The following is a 12732-nucleotide window of genomic DNA, read 5'->3' on the forward strand; positions in this document are numbered from 1 at the left end:
GGTGTAATATGAATGGCCATAAGGGAGGTTTTTATCAGTTTTTATCAGTAGGAAAAGCTGTAAAACTTGTGAAAATAAACCTATGAATGTGCTTGTGTGTGGTGATCAGCAGTTTAAACAAGTTAAGAATTATAAATGGCTTCAAGCGCACATTCAGGTCTGTGAGACTCATTTAGACACACTGAGCCATGCCTCTGTGCTACATGCACACATTTCTGCATCTCTGCCATTCAAGGACACTTTGCATATAGTTTATGTAATATTCAGTACAGAACTGTAACTTTACTCTTTTTCAAGAAAGCGATTTTTAATTCAGTGTTTTTATATGAGCCTTATTTTTAATGGATTTCCTACTACTAGGGAGAACACACATTAGGTTTAAGGCCTGGACTAGTCTGAAATCTTTTGTCACCCACAATGGAAAGTGACTGAAAATAAAAATAGGAATCACTTTATTCTGCTCCTAATTTTTAAATCCTGCACTCAGCTTTGCAGTCTCCAATATCACTGAAATGCAGTTATGGCGTGGACCACTACACTTGCTGTCTTGGAATGTCTGATTCCAGTCAGTCTTTGCATGTGATTGGCTGCATGGTGTGCCGATCAAAATAAAGTCCCACACCTGCCCTGGTCTCCCTTACTCAATTTTCCCCCAGGGTGAAGGTATCTGTTGATAATAATGTGGACTCTGGGTCCTGTTGTTAAATGAAAAGAACAAATTACACTTCTATGAAACCTTCTGCTGTTGTGTTTGAAACCTGTTGTTTTATTTAAAGTTTCCATATTACCAGGCAAGAGAGTGCTAAGTGTAATGGATCTTCAGTTTAAAATCATCTGCAGTCTAGTGTTAAAATCTTTATGGACAACATTTCATTTCCAGATAATAATGATATTTAAATTAGTGCTGTCAGCGTTAATCTCGTTAAAATGACATTAATGCCATAACCGCATTAACGCCGCAGATCTCCGTCAGCGAGTTAGCGCGCCATGTCAACTCGTTAACGCGGTTAGGTCATTAACGGGTTAGCGTCGTGCTAACTCGCTAATGGAGAGTTGCCGTGTTAATGTGGTTATGGCATTAATGTCATTTTAAAGAGATTAACGCTGACAGCACTTATTTAAAGTAACTTTGGATTTTTCAAGGACTCTGTGTCTCACCCCTTGTTCTCTCGTTCTGCCTCGCGTCCCTCGCGTCCCTCACTCTCTCCTCCCTCTGTTCCCTGGCTGGGATTCATTATTTTGCGTCTCAGTGTCTGTGCGTTCCCCATGTTTCCTGTTTTACTTTGATAGTCTGCTGTCTGGTGTGCAGTATGTTCAGTTTTGCTTCCACCTGTCTCATCTGTTAGATTGTTGCCAGCTGTGTTCCCCAGGTGTTTCTTCTTTGCCCTGATTCCCTCTCATATTTTCTGTCTGCGTCTCTGTCCTATGATCTCTCTCATTCTCCGACTGTGTGTTCTGCCTGTTATTTTACTTTCTTTCACACTGGTCTTTGTATTATTACATCCAGCATCTTGATGCATGCTCAATCATCCAGGTAAGTAAATCCCAAAAAGTTGGTTCTGTTGTGCAATGACAGCTTACATGAAAAGGGAAAGACAGTCTCTGAATAGAGGAGGGAGCCTAAGGGTACACCTTTCGCCATCTTACAATGCTGTGATTGCAGCATTTCCCCAACTCTCTGTGAATGGTACTCATGGCCATCGATCAGTGAGCTTTGATCAGTGGTTGTTGATCAATGGTCATGACGATTTGCATATTAATGATCAAGGAACTGACCTCACAGCCCATTGTTCCTTCAGTGGGCTGGTTTCAGTCACTATGAAAATGTACTGTTTATAAGATTGGGCAAACCTGCAGTCAGCTGAGACTGAAGAAGTCACTTGGGTGATGATGAAACATTTCTCCCACTGAAAACGCTACGTCCAGATGAACACAATAAACTTTTTTGAGTTAAGTTCTGCTATGAGTCTGCGTTCTGGGTCCTCCAATCCTGCCCACTTCATACAGTACATAACACTCAAGTCACTACTATGCAGACTCTGGCTCCAAAAGTGCAACATGGTAGCCCACACAAATGGAAAATTTTAATATTGTAAAAAAAAAATGTAAATTGTAATAGGAAGAACTGGAGTTACGCCGTCACTCTTTTATATTGTCATTTGCTCATTCTTGAGGCAATGCACAAGTTAGCATGTCCTATAAAAGGACAGACAGGAATATTATACAGGTCTCTACTTTAAAAAAAAAAGAAGTCTTTACTGCCATCTCAATCCATCCTAGAAAAAAAGAGGCATTTTAAAATAGAAGAAAATGAATATTTTAAGGTGCTTTTTTTGCTCTGTCCTCTCAACACTCTCCCACTCTGCAGCTGCTCGCCTGACACAAACCCCTTATGGCCTTTTAACCAAGAGTTAATTAGTCTTTTCTTTATCAATGAATGGGTTAATTGATTAATGAGAAATGGTAATGGATTTATCTGTAAACAGCCTCTCATTTGCTTTCAGCACGCTCTTCTCTTGTTGAGGTTTCCCAACACGTTAAACTTCAAGCTAAACAAAGAAGAGGGTTGTGTAGAATTTCTTGGCCCATTCTAATTAAAACTCAAGAATCCGTTTCTTTTTATTATTATTCATCTCACATCTCACTTCATTGATATTAGCCCTCTTTCACGGATTACACTCCTTCACTTGAGCCACTTTTCCCTTCATCTGTTATGCTCAGTGGCAGATGGAGTGACCTTATCCCACATTCAGAGCTCCCTTATGTCCTGACTGCTCTCAGAATAAGAGGTATTAAACACAACAAGAGAGAAAGATGGGGCTCTAATTTCAATCCCCTCCTCCTCTGCGTTTTTACATCATTATGGTATTAGCTGTGAGTGAGCGACAGAGACACCAATAAAAGGACAGAAGAATGAATGTGGGACTTCAAAGTACAGCAGCAGAGGCAGAACTCGAGAGGAATAATCGGTCAGCTCAGCGTGGCTTAGCAGGGATTCCACAACTTAAAGGAAAAACTTCAAACTAAAGAGGCGACGTGAACAGAAAGGAAACATGAAATGAGATGGAGTTTTCACTGCCGTTGTTTAAATATTGTTGACTAAAATGAATTACTTTGAAACTTTTAAGGTATAAATAATGAAAGAAAAAATACTAATATTATAATATAATATAGTATTTTTGTGTGCATTATTTATACCTGTATTTTTGGGTCTGTTAGAGGAGTTTCTTAGGACATTAGTTAGATGGGGAGAAGAGAAACGGTAGCAAGTAGCCAGTTAAAACAGATATGGGCTAATATGAGAGAAATATGGTCTCTTTTTCTAGTCCCTGTCAGTACTGTAACTACAGAATTCTGGATCAACTGAAGTCTTTTTAAGGAACTTGTAGAACAGCCTGAAAAACAATGAAGGGCAGTAGTCTGGGTTTGGTGTAATTAACTAGTTTTTCAGACAGGATGTTTCTCATTTTAGAGATATTGTGCAAATGCAAGAAAGTAGTCCTACATTTTTTTTTCAACATTATGTTTATTAAAGTTTTACATATATACATATATAAAGTACATACACAAACAAATTTACACAATAAACGAAACACAAGGTACATTCAATGAAAGCACTTGAGTCCATGAGACCTCTGACAGATTTTAAAGAATAATTTTCAGATTGCAGCATATGGTTGTGGTCCTGTACCGGGAATAGCTAGGCTGTCCCTGTCTCACACAGTAAACCAGATAGATCTTTATTCCCAATATACTGGATGTAGCGCCCCCAAATTTTCTGGAAAATTTCTTGTTTATCTTTTAGAGTATATGTAATTTTCTCTAATGGTAAACATAAAGACAATTCTCTGAACCAATGTGAAATACTTGGTTTGCCAAGACTCCTCCACGTTAGAGCTATCACTCTCTTTGCTTGTAGTATTCCCATGTTTATGAAGATTTTTTCAAAATGATCTATGTTACACCCTACAGGATATAATCCCAGTAGGAAAAGTTTGGGATCCATCACAAGTTTAATTGACAAAATCTCCTTTATCATTGCTCCAACCTCTTCCCAAAACTCCTTTATTTTTGGACATGACCATAAACAGTGGAGCAATGTGCCCTTATCTTCTTCACATCTATTACAGATATCAGGAATCTGCATATTAAATTTGTTAAGTTTTTCTGGTGTTATGTACACTCTCATCAACCAATTAAATTGTAGCAATTTTAGACGTGTGTTCCCTGTCTGTGTTTGGGCTAGCTTACATGCTCTACTCCATTGTTCCACTGTCAAGTCCTCCTGTAAGTCATACCTCCAAGCTTCAAGCTTAGCAGCAGATGAATCAGGAGAGGATGTCATCATCAAGTTATATAATTCAGATATCATCCCTCTACCACTGGGGTTTTTGGTTAGGATTTTCTCTAATGTGGACAGCGGGGGAATATGTGTAAAATCATTATGATAAGACCTGATAAAACTCCTAAACTGTAGGTATTTGAAAAAGTGCTTTCGGGGAATATTAAATTTAGAGATTAGTTGTTCAAAACTTAAAAGTCTTCCATCACCCCCGAAAGCATCCTTCACCAGTCCCAGCCCCGAGTCTGCCCACATTTTAAAACCACCGCCCGCCCTACCCGGGGCAAAATAATTGTTGCCCCAAATCGGGCTAAAAACGGAGAGGGGAGATTTTACGTTTAAATACCTTTGAGTGACATGTAAGATATAAATCATGTTTTTAACTATAGGATTAAGCGTAATGTCTTTGAGTTTAGTAGTCCTACATTTAATATTTAATATTGAATATTGAAGGGCATATTCTGATCAGAAATAACTCAAAGATTCCTGACAGTCTTACTGGAGAGCAAAGTAATGCCATCTAGAGTAAGTATCTGGCTTGATTTTACGATAACCTCAGTTTTGTCTGACTTTAAAGGCAGAAAATGAGAGGTCATCCAGCTTTTTAACTCTTTAACCCCCTAGGACCTGGCGTCCACATACTGTATGTGGACATCAAATTTTGGGTTTCCAAGACCACAATACTAAATTTTGCTCTACCATGGCCTGATATCCTCTTCTCAGAAACTACATCAGGTAAAAAGATTTGTTTTGTTAAGATTCAATATTGAGGAAGGGTACAAGAGGTGATCGAAGAATAACCACACCGATCCGGCCGGGTGAAGTCAAACGATGATTTTAATGAATACACGCGTGGGAAGACACTCTGTACGCAGACAGCCAGTAGTCTTCAACTTAATCAAAGCATGAACAGATATTTTATAGCATCAGGGTTTGTTTACTGACGCCCCTTCATACGTCACAGACACATTTTATACATAGATCAGATCAACATCATCATGACTTTTCACCCAGAAAATCATCTCCTATTTTCATGGCTTGGTACTTTCCGTTCTTATCTTAAAATGAATTGTTCCTCTTTCTTGTCGAGACAACAAGAAACGGTTCCTCTTTTACCGAGACAATTTTGTAGTTACAGCCAAACATAACTAACCTCTTCCTCTAAATAAATCTAATTTAAAGTGTGTGTGTGTGTGTGTGTTGACCTCACATGCTCTTTCTCAATTCACCTGTTGCACTTCTGACCTTTTACCAGACCAGAAGCTCACTGAGACTATGTGTATGTCTTCTACTAAATAAATGTTTTAATCAAGAACCTCTACTAAAACCTTAATATAAAATGATAAAGCTATCTGTTACATTGTTAAAGCCTCGTCTTAGCCTGCGGCTCAAAATAACTTCCTGCTTCTTTCTGCATACAACTTCCTGTCAGCCTGCAACTCAGTCTTTCTGAAAGAGACACTGTCTAAACCTTGGAATGCAATATCCATGCTGCAAATTATATTATTAATGCAATAACAATTATTTAACAATAGCAGTAAAATAATTTCCCTCCTCGACACTCCCCCTTTTGACCTCTGAAAACCAGAGGTCACAATACATTGTGTCCTCACGCAGACCCTTCTCTGGTGGTCTCGAACCTCGAGATCTCCAGGATCCTCGCCCCTCCTGTGGTCGCCGAGATCAGTCTTCTGCAAAGGAAACAAAACACCTTTTCTTGCATCTCCCTAACTTATCCTATCTGGGACTCTTTAATTAAAAGCATGATCCTAATTATGCTCTTAACTTATTGACTTGTATTTATGTATACTCTTCAACGTTACTCATCACTTTAAACTCTTTGAGCCCTGCTTTCACGTCCAGTTGCTCGCTCTATTTTCCCTTATCTGATCATCAACATCCTGTGCACAAATTGTCGCTGCTGCAAGTTAATCTACTCCAAAAGAAAACAACCACTTTAATCAATTAAGTTCAAGCATATAAGCAATTACTCCTGTATACATTTCATCATAGCTAAATGCTGCCTTGAAACAACTCCTATGTGTTAACACTAACTTCATTTTAAAACCTCACATTTCCTATGTTATCACCTGTTTCGGTATAGCCTTTTTATTTCATTTTGCTCCTTTTAATGTAACAATACCTCCTAATTCTAGTTTATCAGACTTAACCAAAATATATGCTTTCCTTCCTCTTTGGTCCTTCTTTAAGTTCAGTTAAAAGCTAAATGAATTTAAGGCCTTTTGCCTGGAATCAATACTGTCATGTGTGTTTCTTAACTCTGTGTCTGTAAGCGTGTGCAATCCTTCATGAACTCATATTATCCTCACAGTAGATTGGCTAATCATAGCGCTAGCCAAAGGCTCGTGACCCTCCAGAGACAAATTTGAGCCACAACTCCTTTAAAAGCACAAAATGCAATATGTATAAAAATCATTTCTATTTATAAGCTCCCCCTTTTATCCTAAAAATACCTCCTATGTAATATCTGTATGTGTAAGCCTACATTATAACCACTTCTTCTAAAGATCAAAAAATCAAACCTGTTCTACCCCTTCAACCCTCACTAATTTTCCCTCTAAGATTTATTCACAGCTTTGAAAAACTGGCATTGTATCTTCTAAACAGGATTCATGGTCCTGGGCCATGTTGGCCCAGCATTCTTGGTTCCTTGTATTTTCGCTCCTTATTTAGGCCAGGTTTTCTGAGGTGTCCTATTGTGGTGTTCCCTAAGTGTTTTTCCTTTGTGACTCTTACCCCCTTGTGCCCCTCTGTCTATTTATGAGCTCTCGTCTCTCTTTGTGTTTATTCCATGTTTCCCCCAGCCTGTTATGTCTGTGTTCTCCCCGTGCTCTGGGTGTATTTAAGTTGTGTCTTCTGATATTGTAGTTCCTGGTTCGTCTATATTGTTTCCCCTCGGTCTCCCTGCGTCTCTTGTGTATTTCCCCGGACCTCCCTGCATCCTCGTTTCTGGTTTGTGTTATTAGCTTACCCAGTTTTCCGGTTTCTTGTTTTTCCACCAGTGCTGTTTTGTGCCCACCGTTGTAAATAAATATTCACCTGCACCAGAGCTGCCGCCTTTTGGGTCCTTTTCTACAACTCCACACGGCTTGCCTCGCAAACCGTGACAAGTTCACTTTTAATCCTTTAACCTTAACTTAAAAATAACAGTTTCAGTTTTACCATATCCAAATGATCAAAAACCCAAAAGTTCCTAAAATGATCCTAAATTATTAAACAATTAAATTATTAAACCCTAAACCCCCCTTTATCTTGATACATTTCATGTGTCAAGATACTATACAAAACTTAAAAATGCTCAGTTTCCCCACTCATGATCCAATCTATGTCATAAAAATAAACTTAAAACAGAACAGTTATCAGTCATGTGCTTCTTCAAACAATGATAACTGAGTTACATCAAAAAATATTTCCCCTTTAGCATTTGGCATTCTCCCAACAATATACTATAATCCCATAATCTAACCCCAGTCAACAAAACAAAAATTTTTCTGGTAAAAGCAAATTGTTTATCCACATTTATTCATCCTCACCTTCATCCAGTCACACATTCACTCACATGCAGTCACACCATGTATTTGCTGATAGTGGAGCCTCCCGCATGATCAGATACTCCACCCTCAGCAAAATGAGCTCCGTCATTTTTTATTTTCCATAGGAAAATATTTCTTTATACTTTTGGACTGGATTGACTCGCATAAAATCCTTTTTACAGGGACTTACGACCTTGATCAGTCCCCACAGGTAGCTCTCCTCAGCCAATTGTAATCTGGAAAGCCCCCTTATATTTGCTCCTCCCGAGAACTTTCAGCGCCGTTATTCACTGTTGCAGGCCTGCTTAAAACAGAAATGAAAAAAAAATAGAGCTGATTGTTAGCTCATAAAAACAAAACAAAATCACCTGACAGGTTTTCTTTAAGTGCACTGTTACAAAATAATGGGCCCAATTTTAGACATGTCCATGTTTCCTAAAACTCCCTCTATTAAAAACAAAAATAACAACAACAACCTACCTGACAGAATCAACCCATCACCACAACAACCTTAAACACACAAATCTTGCCACCACATAATTTCACCTCCTCAATACACCAAAAGTCTCATTAAAACCACTCAATTTGCACACAAAAATCACCCCCTTATGCTCTATAACATACTTCAATTCAGCATAAAACCCCCTTACGACATCATATAATCACTAAACTATAAATTTCCTACCCCAATCTGCACTTCTCGTCTCTGCTATGCTTCCTCTTCCTGAAAGTCACAGTCACACACACACTCCAGCTAATTTGCATACTGAGTCATCTCTCAAGAAGCTGTAACAACAGAAACATATGTTTAAACATTCCCAACTCATTAAATCATTTTATTTCTTCCAACAGTGATCACTAGTGTTGATCACTCAGTACGAGAGCACTCCTAAGTCACTCTTTTTTAAAACTACTTTAATCCCTTTTTCGTTTTCATAACTCCCTTTGTCATATGGCTTATTCTATTCCTCAATTACAAACTCAAATGTATTTTATTAAACATTCACACCCTTGTATCATTCATACAAAATAGCAAGCTGTTCTTCATTGCCTATGTTTGTGTTCTTAGCTAGGTTTAATCAGTGTCTATGCATTAAACTCCATGAGCTTGTCTTGTCTTGTCTTTATAAGTTTAATGCATTTTCTGTTTGTGTGTGTGAATTTGCATATGGTGCTTTTACAGTGTGTCAGACTCCTTCATAATTTTGCCTTTAAACAGTCAATTTTCTCCTCCCCAAATTTACTAACCCAAATTCTGATTTCCTACCTTAAATAGCAGCATTCCTTGTCCTCAGCCAGAAGGTAGGGCTCCACTTGCCACTTTCCACCTCCACCCTAGCCCAGCGGTCTTACCCGTCAGGTCCGAGAGTATTCGTGACTGTGCCTGCCTTAGGTTGTCCCAGGGTTTCGAGGTGGGATCTTACCCGTCATGGGCTATCCAGCCTTCCATACTCGCCTGATACGGGGCCCAAGTGGGCAGGGGAGGGAACACACTGGCTCTGGGAATTAAAGGAATGTAAGCTGCTTCCTTCATTGCATCTTATGTTAAACTATCTCTATAATAAGCTATCTCAATTCTGACTCCTTCCTAGAATAATTTCACATATGGCACTTTGTGTATGTGTGTTTTCTATTCATTAATGTAATTGTCAGTTATTTTCTCTCTTCATTTTACTTTATTTATCTGTTTGTTTGTAACGTTCTACTTTAGTTCTACTAAACCTTGATGTAAAAAACAATACTCCCTTATTTCACGCACACACTCTGCATTTTGCCTACGCACACACTTCTCTCTCAGACTTCCTCTGTTCACACATCACCTTGCACTCACTCTACTATCAACTTTCATAGTGTTATTATTATTTAGTATTTTGTACACCTCACACAGAATCATTCAAATCGAGTACTCACAGCATTCACATCACAACCTTCAACTTTCACTTTCGATCCTGCAAGACGCAGAGATGGACATCTCCTTCACCTAACATAAAACTAAATTACCATATCAACATACAATTACTGAAATTCAAACTCAAATACACCATCTGTTTTAATAAAGTCAAAGAGTAAACAGGTGTACCAAGTGTATGTACTTATGTGTTTTAAACTGAAAGAAAAAGAAACTCAAACTCTCATAACATCACTCATGCATCTCTTAAATTAAAAACACTTTCAAACTTTAAAACCTCCTACTTTACATCACCAAAGAAATACCTCTCACACCTTCATTCATCATTCAAAACCTTCTAGTCACCGCATTCACACTTAAACTGTGACTAGAGTTGAAGAATATAACTCAAAACACAATTTCCTAAGAGTATTTTAGACATGCTTGTCATAATCAAAAAAGCAAGTAAAAAACAAACAAACAAAAAATTGAAACCTCCATTAATTCTCACCGCACACACAAGAAATTGAAAAAATAAAACCCACCAGCAGCTAATGCTGGAGAACAGTTACTACTGAAAGTCATGTGTTAGTCTTAAGTATATACAGTGCACTCAATATATTTATATATCTACATCCAAACTCAATCAATTACTATACATCCACTACGGCAACTCAAAACTTTATTTATAGTCCTTTGCTAAACATAAATGGCATTTTAAACACACACTCTACAATGTTTGCAGCAGTATTTGTAAAACCAACTGTGGCTTAAACAGTTCACTGCTTACTCATTTGCATTTTCACTCACACACACACCTCCAAAAATAGCAGCAGGCAGTCAGTGCATTACTGACTCGACACACAGAGATCTCTTATTACAAAGACGTCTTATATTTACAACTACTGTCAGATCTGTCAGCTTTAGCGCCTAACCAATTTAGACAAATTTAAAATAACCGCCCACCAATTAACCAGTATCAAGACTTTAACTGTTTCTGGCCTCATTTCTAAAATCCCTAACTCAATTTAAAAGCGTCAACCAACCCAAACTTTGCCTGAAGCTCTATTTTTGGCATTTCACAGCCAAGGCTTACCTCGAAGTGTTAAGTTAAAGTTACACGCCCGAAGACCAACTTCTCCTGTCCAAAAAAGCGCAGATACCGTTGCAAACGGTAAGGAGATTCTAACTCCTAGTTATTCTGGAGTGCCCCAAACTCCACAGTGACCAACTGACTATCCCTCTTCGAGGACAATGTCTAAGCGTCCTTGACATTGGCAAGCGTTACCTCTGAGCACTGCGCTTCCTAGCAGACTCGAACTGCCGTTCTAGAATAATTTATAATACTTTGAAACAACAATCAACACCCGAAACAAGTGTATAACTGAGGCAGGTGCAACCTAGTGGCCAATTTGACCGCTCAGGTCCACTCTTATGACCAAATTTGGACTCTAACCAACACAATAACCAATTCCCTACCAACTACTTGAGACTCTAACTCAATTTCTTTGGGACTTCAACCCATTATTTAAACTTTTCTTATCAGACTCTTAACTACTTTCATTTCTTCTTAGCAGAACTCTAACTGCTTCAACTCATGAGATTTTCATCAAAATCAAAACAGACATCCACCAGTAACTTCAGTGAGTAGACTTAAATTTTATCATGTCCAATTTGGCACACTTTGGAAATAATTCAACAGGTAGTGCCTTACCTTTTGGATAAGCCGGCTTATGCCCACTCACTTAGACCACTGGAATTCATGTCTGCCCGTCAGACCACCTAAGACCCCGGATTTCTCCGTCCAAACCTCCAACTCTCCTTCCCCAATAACCGGACGAAGCCCCCAAATGTTAAGATTCAATATTGAGGAAGGGTACAAGAGGTGATCGAAGAATAACCACACCGATCCGGCCGGGTGAAGTCAAACGATGATTTTAATGAATACACGCGTGGGAAGACACTCTGTACGCAGACAGCCAGTAGTCTTCAACTTAATCAAAGCATGAACAGATATTTTATAGCATCAGGGTTTGTTTACTGACGCCCCTTCATACGTCACAGACACATTTTATACATAGATCAGATCAACATCATCATGACTTTTCACCCAGAAAATCATCTCCTATTTTCATGGCTTGGTACTTTCCGTTCTTATCTTAAAATGAATTGTTCCTCTTTCTTGTCGAGACAACAAGAAACGGTTCCTCTTTTACCGAGACAATTTTGTAGTTACAGCCAAACATAACTAACCTCTTCCTCTAAATAAATCTAATTTAAAGTGTGTGTGTGTGTGTGTGTTGACCTCACATGCTCTTTCTCAATTCACCTGTTGCACTTCTGACCTTTTACCAGACCAGAAGCTCACTGAGACTATGTGTATGTCTTCTACTAAATAAATGTTTTAATCAAGAACCTCTACTAAAACCTTAATATAAAATGATAAAGCTATCTGTTACATTGTTAAAGCCTCGTCTTAGCCTGCGGCTCAAAATAACTTCCTGCTTCTTTCTGCATACAACTTCCTGTCAGCCTGCAACTCAGTCTTTCTGAAAGAGACACTGTCTAAACCTTGGAATGCAATATCCATGCTGCAAATTATATTATTAATGCAATAACAATTATTTAACAATAGCAGTAAAATAATTTCCCTCCTCGACAGTTTTTACATTCATCAGGTCCCAATCAGCCCAAATAGCAAAGAGAAATTAAAAATGAATGCCATGAAAGAGTTCAGGTCTTAGGAGGTTAAGACATGCCTGCAATTTAACTGTAGTTTAATTGGTTTTCATTGTTTAGTCTCATATATAAATAAAGCTGGGTATCATCTGTATATGAAAATGTATCCAGTCTTTTCTAATAAACTTGATGCATGCTCAATCATCATAAGTAAATCCCAAAAAGTTGATTGTGTTCATCTGGACGTAGCGTTTTCAGTGGGAGAAATG

General features: G+C 38.3%; 1 long non-coding RNA gene across 1 annotated transcript; it reads right to left on the reverse strand.

The window, feature by feature from the left end:
• Positions 1-5161: 5161 nt before the first annotated feature.
• On the reverse strand, positions 5162-12442 carry LOC145430121 (uncharacterized). The gene is made up of 2 exons (XR_013910532.1): positions 7295-12442; positions 5162-7263 (listed from the first exon to the last, which is right to left on the reverse strand). It is a non-coding gene; the product is annotated as an uncharacterized LOC145430121 (long non-coding RNA).
• Between the last annotated feature and the right edge of the window lie 290 nt (positions 12443-12732).

This window comes from Astatotilapia calliptera, chromosome 7 (genome assembly GCF_964374335.1).
Source record: "Astatotilapia calliptera chromosome 7, fAstCal68.1, whole genome shotgun sequence".
NCBI classification, from domain to species: domain Eukaryota; kingdom Metazoa; phylum Chordata; class Actinopteri; order Cichliformes; family Cichlidae; genus Astatotilapia; species Astatotilapia calliptera.